The 19,200-nt window shown below is 45.4% G+C and overlaps 1 protein-coding gene across 1 annotated transcript in view; it reads left to right on the forward strand.

Moving 5' to 3' along the window:
• Positions 1-19,200, forward strand: part of vgll4b (vestigial-like family member 4b) — a 94,950-nt gene that overhangs the window by 24,221 nt on the left and 51,529 nt on the right. The gene's annotated exons all lie outside the window — the stretch shown is intronic.

A 19,200-nucleotide genomic window follows, 5' to 3' on the forward strand; every position in this document is an offset into this window, starting at 1 on the left:
CTCAGTACTTTGTTGAAGCACCTTGGGCAGTGATTACAGCCTCAAGTGTTCTTGGGTATGAACCTACAAACTTGGCACACCTGTATTTGGGGAGTTTCTCCCATTCTTCTCTGCAGATCCTCTCAAGCTCTGTTAGGTTGGATGGGGAGCATCACTGCACTGCTATTTTCAGGTCTCTCCAGAGATGTTTGATCGGGTTCAAGTCCGGGCTCTGGCAGGGTCCCTCAAGGACATTCAGAGACTTGTGCCGAAGCCACTCCTGCGTTGTCTTGGCTGTGTGCTTTGTGTCGTTGTCCTATTGGAAGGTGAACCTTTGCCCCAGTCTGAGGTCCTGAGTGCTCTGGAGCAGGTTTTCAGTAAGGATCCCTCTGTACTTTGCTCTGTTCATCTTTCCCTCGATCCTGACTTGTCTCCCAGTCCCTGCCGCTGAAAAAACAGCCTGATGCTGCCACCACCAAGTTTCATCGTAGGGATGGTGCCAGGTTTCCTCCAGACATGACACTTGGCATTCAGGCCAAAGAGTTCAATCTTTGTTTCATCAGACCAGAGAATCTTGTTTCTCATGGTCTGAGAGTCCTTTAGGTGTCTTTTTGCAAACTCCAAGCAGGCTGTCATGTGCCTTTTTTAACTGAGGAGTGGCTTCCGTCTGGCCGCTCTACCATAAAGGCCTGGTTGGTGGAGTGCTGCAGAGATGGTCGTCTTTATGGAAGGTTCTCCCATCTCCACAGAGGAGCCTTGACAAAGTGACCATCGGGTTCTTGGTCACCTCCCTGACCAAGAGCCTTTTCTCCCAATTGCAGTTCCAAACTTCTTTGATTTAAGGAATATGGAGGCCACTGTGTTCTTGGGTGAACTTCAATACTGCATCATTTTTGCTTTGTCATTATGGGTTATTGTGTGTAGATTGAGGGTAAAAAAAATATATATATATATTTTAGAATAAGGCTGTAATGTAACAAAATGTGGATCAAGTCAAGGGGTCTGAATACTTTCTGAATACACTGTATCTACCTTAAATACCTCCATACCTCTGCACATTGATCTGGTACTGGTACTTCCTGTATATAGCTCCACATTGATCTGGTACTGGTACTTCCTGTATATAGCTCCACATTGATCTGGTACTGGTACTTCCTGTATATAGCTCTACATTGATCTGGTACTGGTACTTCCTGTTTATAGCTCCACATTGACCTGGTACTCCCTGTATATAGCTCCACATTGATCTGGTACTGGTACTTCCTGTATATAGCTCCACATTGATCTGGTACTGGTACTCCCTGTATATAGCTCCACATTGATCTGGTACTTCCTGTATATAGCTCCACATTGATCTGGTACTGGTACTCCCTGTATATAGCTCCACATTGATCTGGTACTGGTACTTCCTGTATATAGCTCCACATTGATCTGGTACTGGTACTTCCTGTATAGATCTCCACATTGATCTGGTACTGGTACTCCCTGTATATAGCTCCACATTGATCTGGTACTGGTACTTCCTGTATATAGCTCCACATTGATCTGGTACTGGTACTTCCTGTATATATCTCCACATTGATCTGGTACTGGTACTTCCTGTATATAGCTCCACATTGATCTGGTACTGGTACTTCCTGTATATAGCTCCACATTGATCTGGTACTGGTACTTCCTGTATATATCTCCACATTGATCTGGTACTGGTACTCCCTGTATATAGCTCCACATTGATCTGGTACTGGTACTTCCTGTATATAGCTCCACATTGATCTGGTACTGGTACTTCCTGTATATATCTCCACATTGATCTGGTACTGGTACTTCCTGTATATAGCTCCACATTGATCTGGTACTGGTACTTCCTGTATATAGCTCCACATTGATCTGGTACTGGTACTTCCTGTATATATCTCCACATTGATCTGGTACTGGTACTTCCTGTATATAGCTCCACATTGATCTGGTACTGGTACTCCCTGTATATAGCTCCACATTGATCTGGTACTGGTACTTCCTGTTTATAGCTCCACATTGATCTGATACTGGTACTCCCTGTATATAGTTCCACATTGATCTGGTACTCCCTGTATATAGCTCCACATTGATCTGGTACTGGTACTCCCTGTATATAGCTCCACATTGATCTGATTCTGGTACTTCCTGTATATAGCTCCACATTGATCTGGTACTTCCTGTATATAGCTCCACATTGATATGGGAAACTTCCTGTATATAGCTCCACATTGATCTGGTACTTCCTGTACATAGCTCCACATTGATCTGGTACTGGTACTTCCTGTAAATAGCTCCACATTGATAGGGGAAACTTCCTGTATATAGCTCCACATTGATCTGGTACTTCCTGTACATAGCTCCACATTGATCTGGTACTGGTACTCCCTGTACATAGCTCCACATTGATCTGGTACTGGTACTCCCTGTATATAGTTCCACATTGATCCTGGTACTGGTACTTCCTGTATATAGCTCCACATTGATCTGGTACTGGTACTTCCTGTATATAGCTCCACATTGATCTGGTACTGGTACTTCCTGTATATAGCTCCACATTGATCTGGTACTGGTACTTCCTGTATATAGCTCCACATTGATCTGGTACCGGTACTTCCTGTATATAGCTCCACATTGCTCTGGTACTTCCTGTATATAGCTCCACATTGATCTAGTACTTCCTGTATATAGCTCCACATTGATCTGGTACTTCCTGTGTATATAGCTCCACATTGATCTGGTACTTCCTGTGTATATAGCTCCATATATATCTGGTACTTCCTGTGTATATAGCTCCACATTTATCTGGTACTTCCTGTATATAGCTCCACATTGATCTGGTACTTCCTGTATATAGCTCCACATTGATCTGGTACTTCCTGTGTATATAGCTCCACATTGATCTGGTACTTCCTGTATATAGCTCCACATTGATCTGGTACTTCCTGTACATAGCTCCACATTGATCTGGTACTGGTACTCCCTGTATATAGTTCCACATTGATCTGGTACTCCCTGTATATAGTTCCACATTGATCTGGTACTGGTACTTCCTGTATATAGCTCCACATTGATCTGGTACTGGTACTTCCTGTATATAGCTCCACATTGATCTGGTACTGGTACTTCCTGTATATAGCTCCACATTGATCTGGTACTGGTACTTCCTGTATATAGCTCCACATTGAGCTGGTACTTCCTGTATATAGCTCCACATTGAGCTGGTACTTCCTGTACATAGCTCCACATTGATCTGGTACTGGTACTCCCTGTATATAGTTCCACATTGATCTGGTACTCCCTGTATATAGTTCCACATTGATCTGGTACTGGTACTTCCTGTATATAGCTCCACATTGATCTGGTACTGGTACTTCCTGTATATAGCTCCACATTGATCTGGTACTGGTACTTCCTGTATATAGCTCCACATTGAGCTGGTACTTCCTGTACATAGCTCCACATTGATCTGGTACTTCCTGTATATAGCTTCAATCGTGTATATGTTTTATCTCTACATTCTTGGAAAGAGCTCGTAAACAAGCGTTTCACGGTAAAGCCTACACCAGTTGTATTCGGCGCATGTGACAAATGAAATGTGATTATAATTTTTGATTGACTACCTACCTAGTCATTGTACCCCACACATACAATTGTCTGTAAGGTCCCTCAGTTGAGCAGTGAATATCAAGCACATAGACCATAGAGGTTTTCCAATGCCTCGCAAAGAAGGGCCCCTATCGGTAGATGGGTTAATACCTTTTCCATCTCAGATTTTTTTTTTTAACAGATGAACCTTTCAGCAGGACAATAACCTAAAAAAACAAGGCCAAATCTTCCCTGGAGTTGCTTATCAAGACGATATTGAATGTTCTTGATATCTGCTGGAAAATAAATGGCAAGACCTGAAATGGCTGTCTAGCAATGTTCAACGACCAACTTGACAGAGCTTGAGTAATTTAAAAAAAATAAAATAATGTGAAAAAAATAAAATATTGTACAATTTGGGTGTGGAAAGCTCTTTAGAGATTTACCTAGAAAGACTCGCTGCCAAAGGTGATTCTGACATGTATTGACTCAGGGGTGTGAATACTTATGTAAATTAGATTTCTGTATATCATTTTCAATAAATTAGCAAACATAAAAAAAAAAAAAAAACATATTTTCACTTTGTCGTTATGGGGTTGTGTGTGTGTGTGTGTGTGTGTGTGTGTGTGTGTGGGGGGGGGGGGGGTGGGGGTAAAACAATGAATGTAATCCATTTTGTATTCAGGCTGTAACACAACAGCATGTGGACTAATTCAATGGGTATGAATGCTTTCTGAAGGCTCTGTATTCTGGCAAACCCTCGGCTCGAGCCGTGCACACGATCCAAAACTATGCTATTTACAATATGAACTGGTTTCTAACAAAATGCACTACATTATACAAAAGGTATGTGGACATCCCTTCAAATAAGTCAATTGTGCCACACCCGTTTCTGACAGGTGTGTAAAAATCGAGCACACACACATGCAATCTCCATAGACAAACATTTGCAGTAGAATGGCCCGTACTGAAGAGCTCAGTGACTTTCAACGTGGCACTGTCTTAGGACGAGTCAGTTCATCAAATGTCTAACCTTGTTAGAGCTGCCCCCCGGTCAACTGTAAGTGCTGTTATTGTGAAGTAGAAACGTCTAGGAGCAACAACTGTTTATCTGCGAAGTGGTAGGCCACACAAGCTTGTTAGCTAACTACATCACCCCATATTGGGGTTTCTACCTTATTTACTGAGTATCTTTCACACCCAAGGGACTCCATACATACACAATAGGTAATAGGTGTTTTGACCAGGTAATGGGTATAGGTAATGGGGTGTGTTTTGACCAGGTAATGGGGTGTGTTTTGACCAGGTAATGGGGTGTGTTTTGACCAGGTAATGGGGTGTGTTTTGACCAGGTAATGGGGTGTGTTTTGACCAGGTAATGGGGTGTGTTTTGACCAGGTAATGGGGTGTGTTTTGACCAGGTAATGGGGTGTGTTTTGACCAGGTAATGGGGTGTGTTTTGACCAGGTAATGGGGTGTGTTTTGACCAGGTAATGGGGTGTGTTTTGACCAAGTAATGGGGTGTGTTTTGACCAGGTAATGGGGTGTGTTTTGACCAGGTAATGGGGTGTGTTTTGACCAGGTAATGGGGTGTGTTTTGACCAGGTGATAGGTGTTTTGACCAGGTGATAGGTGTTTTGACCAGGTAATGGGTGTAGGTAATAGGTGTTTTGACCAGGTAATGGGTGTAGGTAATGGGGTGTGTTTTGACCAGTTAATGGGTATAGGTAATAGGTGTTTTGACCAGGTAATGGGTGTAGGTAATAGGTGTTTTGACCAGGTAATGGGTGTAGGTAATGGGGTGTATTTTGACCAGGTAATGGGTATAGTTAATGGGGTGTGTTTTGACCAGGTAATGGGTATAGGTAATAGGTGTTTTGACCCAGGTAATGGGTATAGGTAATGGGTGTAGGTAATGTGGTGCCGTTTTGAAACGCAGCCTATGGATCTATGGCTCCATACACTCCCTGCTGTCTCACAAGACCTTAATGAAAGTTCAAGAGAATGGTGAGAGCAACAGCCTGTAGATTTATGGAGGAAATATTTTTTTCCCCCTGAAAAATGGGTGTCATTTTTTATTTTCTTCTAATCTTGACATGTTTTCCTACAACACATATTGCCTTGAGAAATTAACTAAGGAAAGTAGGAAACCAGGAAGTGAATTAGAGAGCCAAAGTCAGCAGCCTGTTTGTTAACCTTTAACTCATGCCGCTGAGGCATTCTGAACCAAACACAGGCAAAAGGGGCCCATAGAGAGACCAAAACAGGGCCTGTATTCATAACCCCCCCCCCTGTTCATATAACCTTGTTCGTTATGATCAAAAAGGTCAAACTGGCCCTAGATCGGCACTCCTAGTCTCAGACTCTGGCCCAGATCACACACACCAAAAATGATTAGTTGGTGTTTCAGACTCGATTCCACGGTTTTCATCTGAACCTCTCATCAGTGAGATTACAGATCCTGCTTTAACTTCTCTCTCACAACCTAAAGGGATTTAGAGAGTGGGTGTGGTCTATTCACACCAAAGACCCCACACCTTCACAACTCCTCCCACCTCCCTTAGTCCAAACTAACACTGAAGACCACTACCCTCACCTCCACAACTCCTCCCACCTCCCCTAGTCCAAACAAACACTGTAGACTTCACTCTCCCTCCCTCCTTCCCTCTCCCCCTCCCCAACCAAATTCCAGACTAAAGACAAGTGCTATCTGAAGAGTCCATTGTCTCGTGTTTCACACACTGTGCAGAATGTAGAACTCTCCATCAGGCCAGATGTAGAACACTGATCCCATCCAGACTATGGCTCCATGTTAAATGTGCAACCAGAGGGGGAAAGGGAAAAACTCTAGACCCCCTTTACTCCACACACAGAGACGCGTACAAAGCTCTCCCTCGCCTTCCATTTTGGTAAATCTGACCAGAATTCTATCCTCCTGATTCCTGCTTACCAGCAAAAATTAAAACAGGAAGTGCCAGTGACTAGATCAATAAAAAAAAAAGTGGTCAGATGAAGCAGATGCTAAGCTACAGGACTGTTTTGCACAGACTGGAATATGTTCCGGGATTCCGATGGCATTGAGGAGTACACCACATCAGTCATGGGCTTCATCAATAAGTGCATCGATGACGTCATCCCCACAGTGACCGTACGTACATACCCCAACCAGAAGCCATGGATTACAGGCAACATTCGCACCGAGCTAAAGGGTAGAGCTTCCGCTTTCAAAGAGTGGGACTCTAACCCGGAAGCTTATAAGAAATCCTGCGATGCCCTCAGATGAACACTCAAACAGGCAAAGCGTCAATACAGGACTAAGATCGAATCGTACTACTCCGGCTCTGATGCTCGTCGGATGTGGCAGGGCTTGCAAACCATTAGACTACAAAGGGTTGCACAGCCGAGAGCTGCCCAGTGACATGAGCCTACCAGACGAGCTAAACTACTTATATGCTTGCTTCAAGGCAAATAACACTGAAACGTGCATGAGAGCACCAGCTGTTCCGGAAGACTGTGTGATCGCTCTCCGCAGCCGATGTAAGACCTTTAAACAGATCAACATTCACAAGGCCGCAGGGCCAGACGGATTACCAGGACGTGTGCTGCGAGCATGTGCTGACCAACTGGCAAGTGTCTTCACTGACATTTTCAACATGTCCCTGATTGAGTCTGTAATACCAACATGTTTCAAGCAGACCACCATAGTCCCTGTGCCCAAGAACACCAAGGGAACCTGCCTAAATGACTACCGACCCGTAGCACTCACGTCTGTAGCCATGAAGGGCTTTTAAAGGCTGGTCATGGTTCACATCAACACCATTATCCCAGAAACTCTAGACCCACTCCAATTTGCATAACTCCCTAACAGATCCGCAGATGATGCAATCTCTATTGCACTCCACACTGCCCTTTCCCACCTGGACAAATTGAATACCTACTGAATGTGAGAATGCTATTCATTGACTACAGCTCAGCGTTCAACACCAGAGTGTTCTCAAACCTCATCAATAAGCTAAAGAACCTGGGACTAAACACCTGCCTATGCAACTGGATCCTGGACTTCCTGACGGGCCGCCCCTAGGTGGTAAGAGTAGGTAACAACACATCTGCCACGCTGATCCTCAACACGGGGGCCCCTCACGGGTGTGTGCTCAGTCCCCTCCTGTACTCCCTGTTCACTCATGACTGCATGGCCAGGCATGACTCCAACACCATCATTAAGTGGCCGATGACACAACAGTGGTAGGCCTGAGCACCGACAATGATGAGACGGCCTATAGGGAGGAGGTCAGAGGTCTGGTAGTGTAGTGCCAAGACAACAACCTCTCCCTCAACGTGATCAAAACAAAGGAGATGATTGTGGACTACAGGAAAAAGAGGACCAAGCACCTCCCCATTCTTAACGACGGGGCTGTAGGGGAGCAGGTTGAGAGCTTCAAGTTCCTTAGTGTCTACATCACCAACAAACTAACATGGTCCAAACACACCAAAACAGTCGTGAAGAGGGCACGACAAAACCTATTCCCCTCAGGAGATTGAAAAGATTTAGCATGGGTCTTCAGATTCTCAAAAGGTTCTACAGCTGCACCATCGAGATCATCCTGACCGGTTGCATCACTGCCTGGTATGGCAACTGCTCGACCTCCGACCACAAGGCACTACAGAGGGTATTGCGTACGGCCCAGTACATCACCAGGAACAAGCTTCCTGCCATCCAGGACCTCTATACCAGGCGGTCAGAGGAAGGCCCTAAAAATTGTCAGACTCCAGCCACCCTAGTCATATACTGTTCTCTCTGCTACCACACGGCAAGTGGTACCGGAGCACCAAGTCTAGGTCCAAGAGGCTTCTAAACAGCTTCTACCCCCAAGCCATAAGACTCCTGAACATCTAGTCAAATGGCTACCCAGACTATTCGTAATGTCCCCTCTCTTTACACCGCTGCTACTCTGTTGTTATCTCTGCATAGTCACTTTAATAACTCTACCTACATGTACATATTACCTCAACTAACCGGTGCCCCCGCACATTGACTCTGTACCGGTACCCCCCCTGTATATAGTCTGGCTATTGTAATTGTCACTTTAATAACTCGCGAAAGTATTCGGCCCCCTTGAACTTTGCGACCTTTTGCCACATTTCAGGCTTCAAACATAAAGATATAAAACTGTATTTTTTTGTGAAGAATCAACAACGAGTGGGACACAATCATGAAGTGGAACGACATTTATTGGATATTTCAAACTTTTTTAACAAATCAAAAACTGAAAAATTGGGCGTGCAAAATTATTCAGCCCCTTTACTTTCAGTGCAGCAAACTCTCTCCAGAAGTTCAGTGAGGATCTCTGAATGATCCAATGTTGACCTAAATGACTAATGATGATAAATACAATCCACCTGTGTGTAATCAAGTCTCCGTATAAATGCACCTGCACTGTGATAGTCTCAGAGGTCCGTTAAAAGCGCAGAGAGCATCATGAAGAACAAGGAACACACCAGGCAGGTCCGAGATACTGTTGTGAAGAAGTTTAAAGCCGGATTTGGATACAAAAAGATTTCCCAAGCTTTAAACATCCCAAGGAGCACTGTGCAAGCGATAATATTGAAATAGAAGGAGTATCAGACCACTGCAAATCTACCAAGACCTGGCCGTCCCTCTAAACTTTCAGCTCATACAAGGAGAAGACTGATCAGAGATGAAGCCAAGAGGCCCATGATCACTCTGGATGAACTGCAGAGATCTACAGCTGAGGTGGGAGACTCTGTCCATAGGACAACAATCAGTCGTATATTGCACAAATCTGGCCTTTATGGAAGAGTGGCAAGAAGAAAGCCATTTCTTAAAGATATCCATAAAAAGTGTTGTTTAAAGTTTGCCACAAGCCACCTGGGAGACACACCAAACATGTGGAAGAAGGTGCTCTGGTCAGATGAAACCAAAATTGAACTTTTTGGCAACAATGCAAAACGTTATGTTTGGCGTAAAAGCAACACAGCTGAACACACCATCCCCACTGTCAAACATGGTGGTGGCAGCATCATGGTTTGGGCCTGCTTTTCTTCAGCAGGGACAGGGAAGATGGTTAAAATTGATGGGAAGATGGATGGAGCCAAATACAGGACCATTCTGGAAGAAAACCTGATGGAGTCTGCAAAAGACCTGAGCCTGGGATCGGAGATTTGTCTTCCAACAAGACAATGATCCAAAACATAAAGCAAAATCTACAATGGAATGGTTCAAAAATAAACATATCCAGGTGTTAGAATGGCCAAGTCAAAGTCCAGACCTGAATCCAATCGAGAATCTGTGGAAAGAACTGAAAACTGCTGTTCACAAATGCTCTCCATCCAACCTCACTGAGCTCGAGCTGTTTTGCAAGGAGGAATGGGAAAACATTTCAGTCTCTCGATGTGCAAAACTGATAGAGACATACCCCAAGCGACTTACAGCTGTAATCGCAGCAAAAGGTGGCGCTACAAAGTATTAACTTAAGGGGGCTGAATAATTTTGCACACCCAATTTTTCAGTTTTTGATTTGTTAAAAAAGTTTGAAATATCCAATAAATGTCATTCCACTTCATGATTGTGTCCCACTTGTTGTTGATTCTTCACAAAAAAATACAGTTTTATATCTTTATGTTTTGAAGCCTGAAATGTGGCAAAAGGTCGCAAAGTTCAAGGGGGCCGAATACTTTCGCAAGGCACTGTATTACCTCAACTAACCGGTGCCACCTCGCATTGACTACCGGTAACGGTACCCCCCCCTGTATATAGTCTCATTACTAACCGGTACCCCCCTGTATATAGTCTCATTACTAACCGGTACCCCCCTGTATATAGTCTCATTACTAACCGGTAGCCCCCTGTATATAGTCTCATTACTAACCGGTACCCCCCTGTATATAGTCTCATTACTAACCGGTACTCCCCTGTATATAGTCTCATTACTAACCGGTAGCCCCCTGTATATAATCTCATTACTAACCGGTACCCCCCTGTATATAGTCTCATTACTAACCGGTACCCCCCTGTATATAGTCTCATTACTAACCGGTACCCCCCTGTATATAGTCTCATTACTAACCGGTACCCCCCCTGTATATAGTCTCATTACTAACCGGTACCCCCCCTGTATATAGTCTCATTACTAACCCGTACCCCCCCTGTATATAGTCTCATTACTAACCGGTACCCCCCCTGTATATAGTCTCATTACTAACCGGTACCCCCCTGTATATAGTCTCATTACTAACCGGTACCCCCCCTGTATATAGTCTCATTACTAACCGGTACCCCCCCTGTATATAGTCTCATTACTAACCGGTACCCCCCTGTATATAGCCTCCACATTGACTCTGTACCAGTACCCCCTGTATATAGTCTCCACATTGACTCTGTACCGGTACCCCCTGTATATAGTCTCCACATTGACTCTGTACCGGTACCCCCTGTATATAGTCTCCACATTGACTCTGTACTGGTACCCCCTGTATATAGCCTCCACATTAACTCTGTACCAGTACCCCCTGTATATAGCCTCCACATTGACTCTGTACTGGTACCCCCTGTATATAGTCTCCACATTAACTCTGTACCGTAACACCCTGTATATAGCCTCCACATTGACTCTGTACCGGTACCCCCTGTATATAGCCTCCACATTGACTCTATACCGTAATACCCTGTATATAGCCTCCACATTGACTCTATACCGTAATACCCTGTATATAGACTCCACATTAACTCTGTACCAGTACCCCCTGTATATAGTCTCGCTATTGTTATTTTACTTTGTTGCTCTTTAATTACTTGTTACTTTTTATTTATTTTCATGTTTGTTTAACTGTAACGTTGGTTAGGGACTTGTAAGTAAACATTAGCATGTGACATGATTTGACTGCGGGCTGCTTGGGCTATTGTCTTCTATGGTGGCCGGGGTTAGGAGACAACCACACACACACTGTCTGTAACACACACTGTCTGTAACACACACACACACACACACACTGTCTGTAACACACACACACACACTGTCTGTAACACACACACACACACACACACACACACACACACACACACACACACACACGGTCTTAATAGGACTGGGCCAGTCTGTCAGACATTTCGCCAGACAGACAGGCAGGCCAGTTGTATGACCAGGAAGACTCTCTATGGAGTGTGAGTGTGTTCAGAGAGAAACACGGTAGTCTACTTTAACATCAGTAGTTTTCAGCAAATGAGAGATTTGATGTGTCGATTTATATATAAAATTCCAACATGATTGACTGTACTGTACTGCACTGTAAAGTGACTATTACTGTTAGGTGTTCATGAGGCAGGCACACACACACACACACACACACATTGAGAAGGGATTAATCTTTAGAATAGCTAGTAGCTAGCTAAGTTTAGGAGTTTGTGTTAGGATGAGTGTTTTGTTAGGAGTCTGAAGTAATTAGCTAGTAGCTACAGGTTTAGAATTGTTATAGTTTGAACATGACATGGCCAGAACATGACATGGCCAGAACATGACATGGCCAGAACATGACATGGCCAGAACATGACATGGCCAGAACATGACATGGCCAGAACATGACATGGCCAGAACATGACATGGCCATAAATATTTACGGTATTAATTTTGGGTGACGGTACCATTTTTATTTAGGCACAGGAACTGTCTTTAATACGTTTTGAGCTAATATTCTATTAAAAGGAACAAGAACTCCAAGCAGTAGAACATTCTGAGGTGTCGGTGCTCCGGTGAGCTTCTGCCCAAGTCAAGTACTGGTAGTGACTACAGGTTTAAAAGCGTTTTACACTAGTGCAGGTCAGGACATTTCCAAGGAAGAGGTGTGTCTCAACAACAGAAGGTGTGTGTGGGTGTGTGTGTGTGTGTGTGTGTGTGTGGGCAGCCCAGGTTTCATAGGTTTTAAATGAAACGGGCCCCAGCTACCCCCACTGACTGTGTTGGTGTGCCCACAGCAGCAGCCTTAAGCCTAGACAAGGAGGGGGTGGAGACAACCATGCTGATCACAGGGAAGGTTGGAATGAGTGGGGGCTTGGATTTGGCTGCCATAGCAACGTAGTAATACCAGGGTCGACAGCCCAGTAGGAGCCTGGCAGCATGAGTTACATTAGTTCTGTAATACCCTCACACTGACCTCATGCTGCTAGTTAAACTACCCTCACACTGACCTCCTCATGCTGCTAGTTAAACTACCCTCACTGACCTCATGCTGCTAGTTAAACTACCCTCACACTGACCTCATGCTGCTAGTTAAACTACCCTCACACTGACCTCATGCTGCTAGTTAAACTACCCTCACACTGACCTCATGCTGCTAGTTGAACTACCCTCACTGACCTCATGCTGCTAGTTAAACTACCCTCACACTGACCTCATGCTGCTAGTTAAACTACCCTCACACTGACCTTGTGCTGCTAGTTAAACTACCCTCACACTGACCTCATGCTGCTAAACTACCCTCACACTGACCTCATGCTGCTAGTTAAACTACCCTCACACTGACCTCATGCTGCTAGTTAAACTACCCTCACACTGACCTTGTGCTGCTAGTTAAACTACCCTCACACTGACCTTGTGCTGCTAGTTAAACTACCCTCACACTGACCTCATGCTGCTAGTTAAACTACCCTCACACTGACCTCATGCTGCTAGTTGAACTACCCTCACTGACCTCATGCTGCTAGTTAAACTACCCTCACACTGACCTCATGCTGCTAGTTAAACTACCCACACACTGACCTTGTGCTGCTAGTTAAACTACCCTCACACTGACCTCATGCTGCTAGTTAAACTACCCTCACACTGACCTCATGCTGCTAGTTAAACTACCCTCACACTGACCTCATGCTGCTAGTTAAACTACCCTCACACTGACCTCATGCTGCTAGTTAAACTACCCTCACACTGACCTCATGCTGCTAGTTAAACTACCATCACACTGACCTCATGCTGCTAGTTAAACTACCCTCACACTGACCTCATGCTGCTAGTTAAACTACCCTCACACTGACCTCATGCTGCTAGTTAAACTACCCTCACACTGACCTCATGCTGCTAGTTAAACTACCCTCACACTGACCTCATGCTGCTAGTTAAACTACCCTCACACTGACCTCATGCTGCTAGTTAAACTACCCTCACACTGACCTCATGCTGCTAGTTAAACTACCCTCACACTGACCTCATGCTGCTAGTTAAACTACCCTCACACTGACCTCATGCTGCTAGTTAAACTACCCTCACACTGACCTCATGCTGCTAGTTAAACTACCCTCACACTGACCTCATGCTGCTAGTTAAACTACCCTCACTGACCTCATGCTGCTAGTTAAACTACCCTCACACTGACCTCATGCTGCTAGTTAAACTACCCTCACACTGACCTCATGCTGCTAGTTAAACTACCCACACACTGACCTCATGCTGCTATTTAAACTACCCTCACACTGACCTCATGCTGCTAAACTACCCTCACACTGACCTCATGCTGCTAGTTAAACTACCCTCACACTGACCTCATGCTGCTAAACTACCCTCACACTGACCTCATGCTGCTAGTTAAACTACCCTCACACTGACCTCATGCTGCTAGTTAAACTACCCTCACACTGACCTCATGCTGCTAGTTAAACTACCCACACACTGACCTCATGCTGCTAAACTACCCTCACACTGACCTCATGCTGCTAGTTAAACTACCCTCACACTGACCTTGTGCTGCTAGTTAAACTACCCTCACACTGACCTCATGCTGCTAAACTACCCTCACACTGACCTCATGCTGCTAGTTAAACTACCCTCACTCTGACCTCATGCTGCTAGTTAAACTACCCTCACACTGACCTTGTGCTGCTAGTTAAACTACCCTCACACTGACCTCGTGCTGCTAGTTAAACTACCCTCACACTGACCTCATGCTGCTAGTTAAACTACCCTCACACTGACCTCATGCTGCTAGTTAAACTACCCTCACACTGACCTCATGCTGCTAGTTAAACTACCCTCACACTGACCTCATGCTGCTAGTTAAACTACCCTCACACTGACCTCATGCTGCTAGTTAAACTACCCTCACACTGACCTCATGCTGCTAGTTAAACTACCCTCACACTGACCTCATGCTGCTAGTTAAACTACCCTCACACTGACCTCATGCTGCTAGTTAAACTACCCTCACACTGACCTCATGCTGCTAGTTAAACTACCCTCACACTGACCTCATGCTGCTAGTTAAACTACCCTCACACTGACCTCATGCTGCTAGTTAAACTACCCTCACACTGACCTCATGCTGCTAGTTAAACTACCCTCACACTGACCTCATGCTGCTAGTTAAACTACCCTCACACTGACCTCATGCTGCTAGTTAAACTACCCTCACACTGACCTCATGCTGCTAGTTAAACTACCCTCACACTGACCTCATGCTGCTAGTTAAACTACCCTCACACTGACCTCATGCTGCTAGTTAAACTACCCTCACACTGACCTCATGCTGCTAGTTAAACTACCCTCACACTGACCTCATGCTGCTAGTTAAACTACCCTCACACTGACCTCATGCTGCTAGTTAAACTACCCTCACTGACCTCATGCTGCTAGTTAAACTACCCTCACACTGACCTCATGCTGCTAGTTAAACTACCCTCACACTGACCTCATGCTGCTAGTTAAACTACCCACACACTGACCTCATGCTGCTATTTAAACTACCCTCACACTGACCTCATGCTGCTAAACTACCCTCACACTGACCTCATGCTGCTAGTTAAACTACCCTCACACTGACCTCATGCTGCTAGTTAAACTACCCTCACACTGACCTCATGCTGCTAAACTACCCTCACACTGACCTCATGCTGCTAGTTAAACTACCCTCACACTGACCTCATGCTGCTAGTTAAACTACCCTCACACTGACCTCATGCTGCTAGTTAAACTACCTTCACACTGACCTTGTGCTGCTAGTTAAACTACCCTCACACTGACCTCATGCTGCTAAACTACCCTCACACTGACCTCATGCTGCTAGTTAAACTACCCTCACACTGACCTCATGCTGCTAGTTAAACTACCCTCACACTGACCTTGTGCTGCTAGTTAAACTACCCTCACACTGACCTCATGCTGCTAGTTAAACTACCCTCACACTGACCTCATGCTGCTAGTTGAACTACCCTCACTGACCTCATGCTGCTAGTTAAACTACCCTCACTGACCTCATGCTGCTAGTTAAACTACCCTCACACTGACCTCATGCTGCTAGTTAAACTACCATCACACTGACCTCATGCTGCTAGTTAAACTACCCTCACACTGACCTCATGCTGCTAGTTAAACTACCCTCACACTGACCTCATGCTGCTAGTTAAACTACCCTCACACTGACCTCATGCTGCTAGTTAAACTACCCTCACACTGACCTCATGCTGCTAGTTAAACTACCCTCACACTGACCTCATGCTGCTAGTTAAACTACCCTCACTGACCTCATGCTGCTAGTTAAACTACCCTCACACTGACCTCATGCTGCTAGTTAAACTACCCTCACACTGACCTCATGCTGCTAGTTAAACTACCCTCACACTGACCTCATGCTGCTAGTTAAACTACCCTCACACTGACCTCATGCTGCTAGTTAAACTACCCTCACACTGACCTCATGCTGCTAGTTAAACTACCCTCACTGACCTCATGCTGCTAGTTAAACTACCCTCACACTGACCTCATGCTGCTAGTTAAACTACCCTCACACTGACCTCATGCTGCTAGTTAAACTACCCTCACACTGACCTCATGCTGCTAGTTAAACTACCCTCACACTGACCTCATGCTGCTAGTTAAACTACCCTCACTGACCTCATGCTGCTAGTTAAACTACCCTCACACTGACCTCATGCTGCTAGTTAAACTACCCTCACACTGACCTCATGCTGCTAGTTAAACTACCCACACACTGACCTCATGCTGCTATTTAAACTACCCTCACACTGACCTCATGCTGCTAAACTACCCTCACACTGACCTCATGCTGCTAGTTAAACTACCCTCACACTGACCTCATGCTGCTAAACTACCCTCACACTGACCTCATGCTGCTAGTTAAACTACCCTCACACTGACCTCATGCTGCTAGTTAAACTACCCTCACACTGACCTCATGCTGCTAGTTAAACTACCCTCACACTGACCTCATGCTGCTAGTTAAACTACCTTCACACTGACCTCGTGCTGCTAGTTAAACTACCCTCACACTGACCTCATGCTGCTAAACTACCCTCACACTGACCTCATGCTGCTAGTTAAACTACCCTCACACTGACCTCATGCTGCTAGTTAAACTACCCTCACACTGACCTTGTGCTGCTAGTTAAACTACCCTCACACTGACCTCATGCTGCTAGTTAAACTACCCTCACACTGACCTCATGCTGCTAGTTGAACTACCCTCACTGACCTCATGCTGCTAGTTAAACTACCCTCACTGACCTCATGCTGCTAGTTAAACTACCCTCACACTGACCTCATGCTGCTAGTTAAACTACCATCACACTGACCTCATGCTGCTAGTTAAACTACCCTCACACTGACCTCATGCTGCTAGTTAAACTACCCTCACACTGACCTCATGCTGCTAGTTAAACTACCCTCACACTGACCTCATGCTGCTAGTTAAACTACCCTCACACTGACCTCATGCTGCTAGTTAAACTACCCTCACACTGACCTCATGCTGCTAGTTAAACTACCCTCACACTGACCTCATGCTGCTAGTTAAACTACCCTCACTGACCTCATGCTGCTAGTTAAACTACCCTCACACTGACCTCATGCTGCTAGTTAAACTACCCTCACACTGACCTCATGCTGCTAGTTAAACTACCCTCACACTGACCTCATGCTGCTAGTTAAACTACCCACACACTGACCTCATGCTGCTATTTAAACTACCCTCACACTGACCTCATGCTGCTAAACTACCCTCACACTGACCTCATGCTGCTAGTTAAACTACCCTCACACTGACCTCATGCTGCTAAACTACCCACACACTGACCTCATGCTGCTAGTTAAACTACCCTCACACTGACCTCATGCTGCTAGTTAAACTACCCTCACACTGACCTCATGCTGCTAGTTAAACTACCCTCACACTGACCTCATGCTGCTAGTTAAACTACCCTCACACTGACCTTGTGCTGCTAGTTAAACTACCCTCACACTGACCTCATGCTGCTAGTTAAACTACCCTCACACTGACCTCATGCTGCTAGTTAAACTACCCTCACACTGACCTCATGCTGCTAGTTAAACTACCCACACACTGACCTCATGCTGCTAAACTACCCTCACACTGACCTCATGCTGCTAGTTAAACTACCCTCACACTGACCTTGTGCTGCTAGTTAAACTACCCTCACACTGACCTCATGCTGCTAAACTACCCTCACACTGACCTCATGCTGCTAGTTAAACTACCCTCACACTGACCTCATGCTGCTAGTTAAACTACCCTCACACTGACCTTGTGCTGCTAGTTAAACTACCCTCACACTGACCTCGTGCTGCTAGTTAAACTACCCTCACACTGACCTCATGCTGCTAGTTAAACTACCCTCACACTGACCTCATGCTGCTAGTTAAACTACCCTCACACTGACCTCATGCTGCTAGTTAAACTACCCTCACACTGACCTTGTGCTGCTAGTTAAACTACCCTCACACTGACCTCATGCTGCTAGTTAAACTACCCTCACACTGACCTCATGCTGCTAGTTAAACTACCCTCACACTGACCTCATGCTGCTAGTTAAACTACCCTCACACTGACCTCCTGCTGCTAGCTGCACAATTGACCCAGGAAACAGCAGAGGGAGCACGCACCTATCCACTTCGTCTGTGGATCTGTTGGGGCGGAAAGCAAATTTGTGGGTCTAGGGTGTCAGGTAAGGTAGAGGTGATAATATCCTTAACTAGCCTCGCAAAGCACTTCATGATGACCTTAAGTGAGTGCTACGTGGCGATAGTCATTTAGTTCTTTACTTTCTTGGGTACAGGAACAAGGGTGGACACCTTGAATCAAGTGGGGACAGTAGACTGGGATAGGGAGAGGTTGAATATGTCCATAAACACTCCAGCCAGCTGGTCTGCGCCAGCTCTGAGGACGCGGCTTGGGATGTGGTCTGGGCCGGCAGCCTAGCGAGGGTTAATATGCTTCAATGTCTTACTCACATCTGCCAGGGAGAACGAGAGCCCACAGTCCTTGGGAGCTGCGTCGGTGGAACTGTGTTATCCTCAATGCATGCGAAGAAGGTGTTTAGTTTGTCCGGAAGCAAAACGTCTGTGTCCGCGACGTGGCTGGTTTTCCCTGCAGTCCGTGATTGTCTGTAGACGCTGCCACATACGTCTCATGTCTGAGCCGTTGAATTGCGTCTTCATTTTGTATCTGTACTGATGTTTTGGCTATTTGATTGCCTTACTGAGGGAATAACTACACTGTTTGTATTCGGCCATATTCCCAGTCACCTCGCCGTGGTTAAATGCGGTGGTTCACACTTTCAGTTTTGCGCGAATGCTGCCATATATC

This window comes from Oncorhynchus mykiss, chromosome 7, assembly GCF_013265735.2.
Source record: "Oncorhynchus mykiss isolate Arlee chromosome 7, USDA_OmykA_1.1, whole genome shotgun sequence".
Taxonomy (NCBI): domain Eukaryota; kingdom Metazoa; phylum Chordata; class Actinopteri; order Salmoniformes; family Salmonidae; genus Oncorhynchus; species Oncorhynchus mykiss.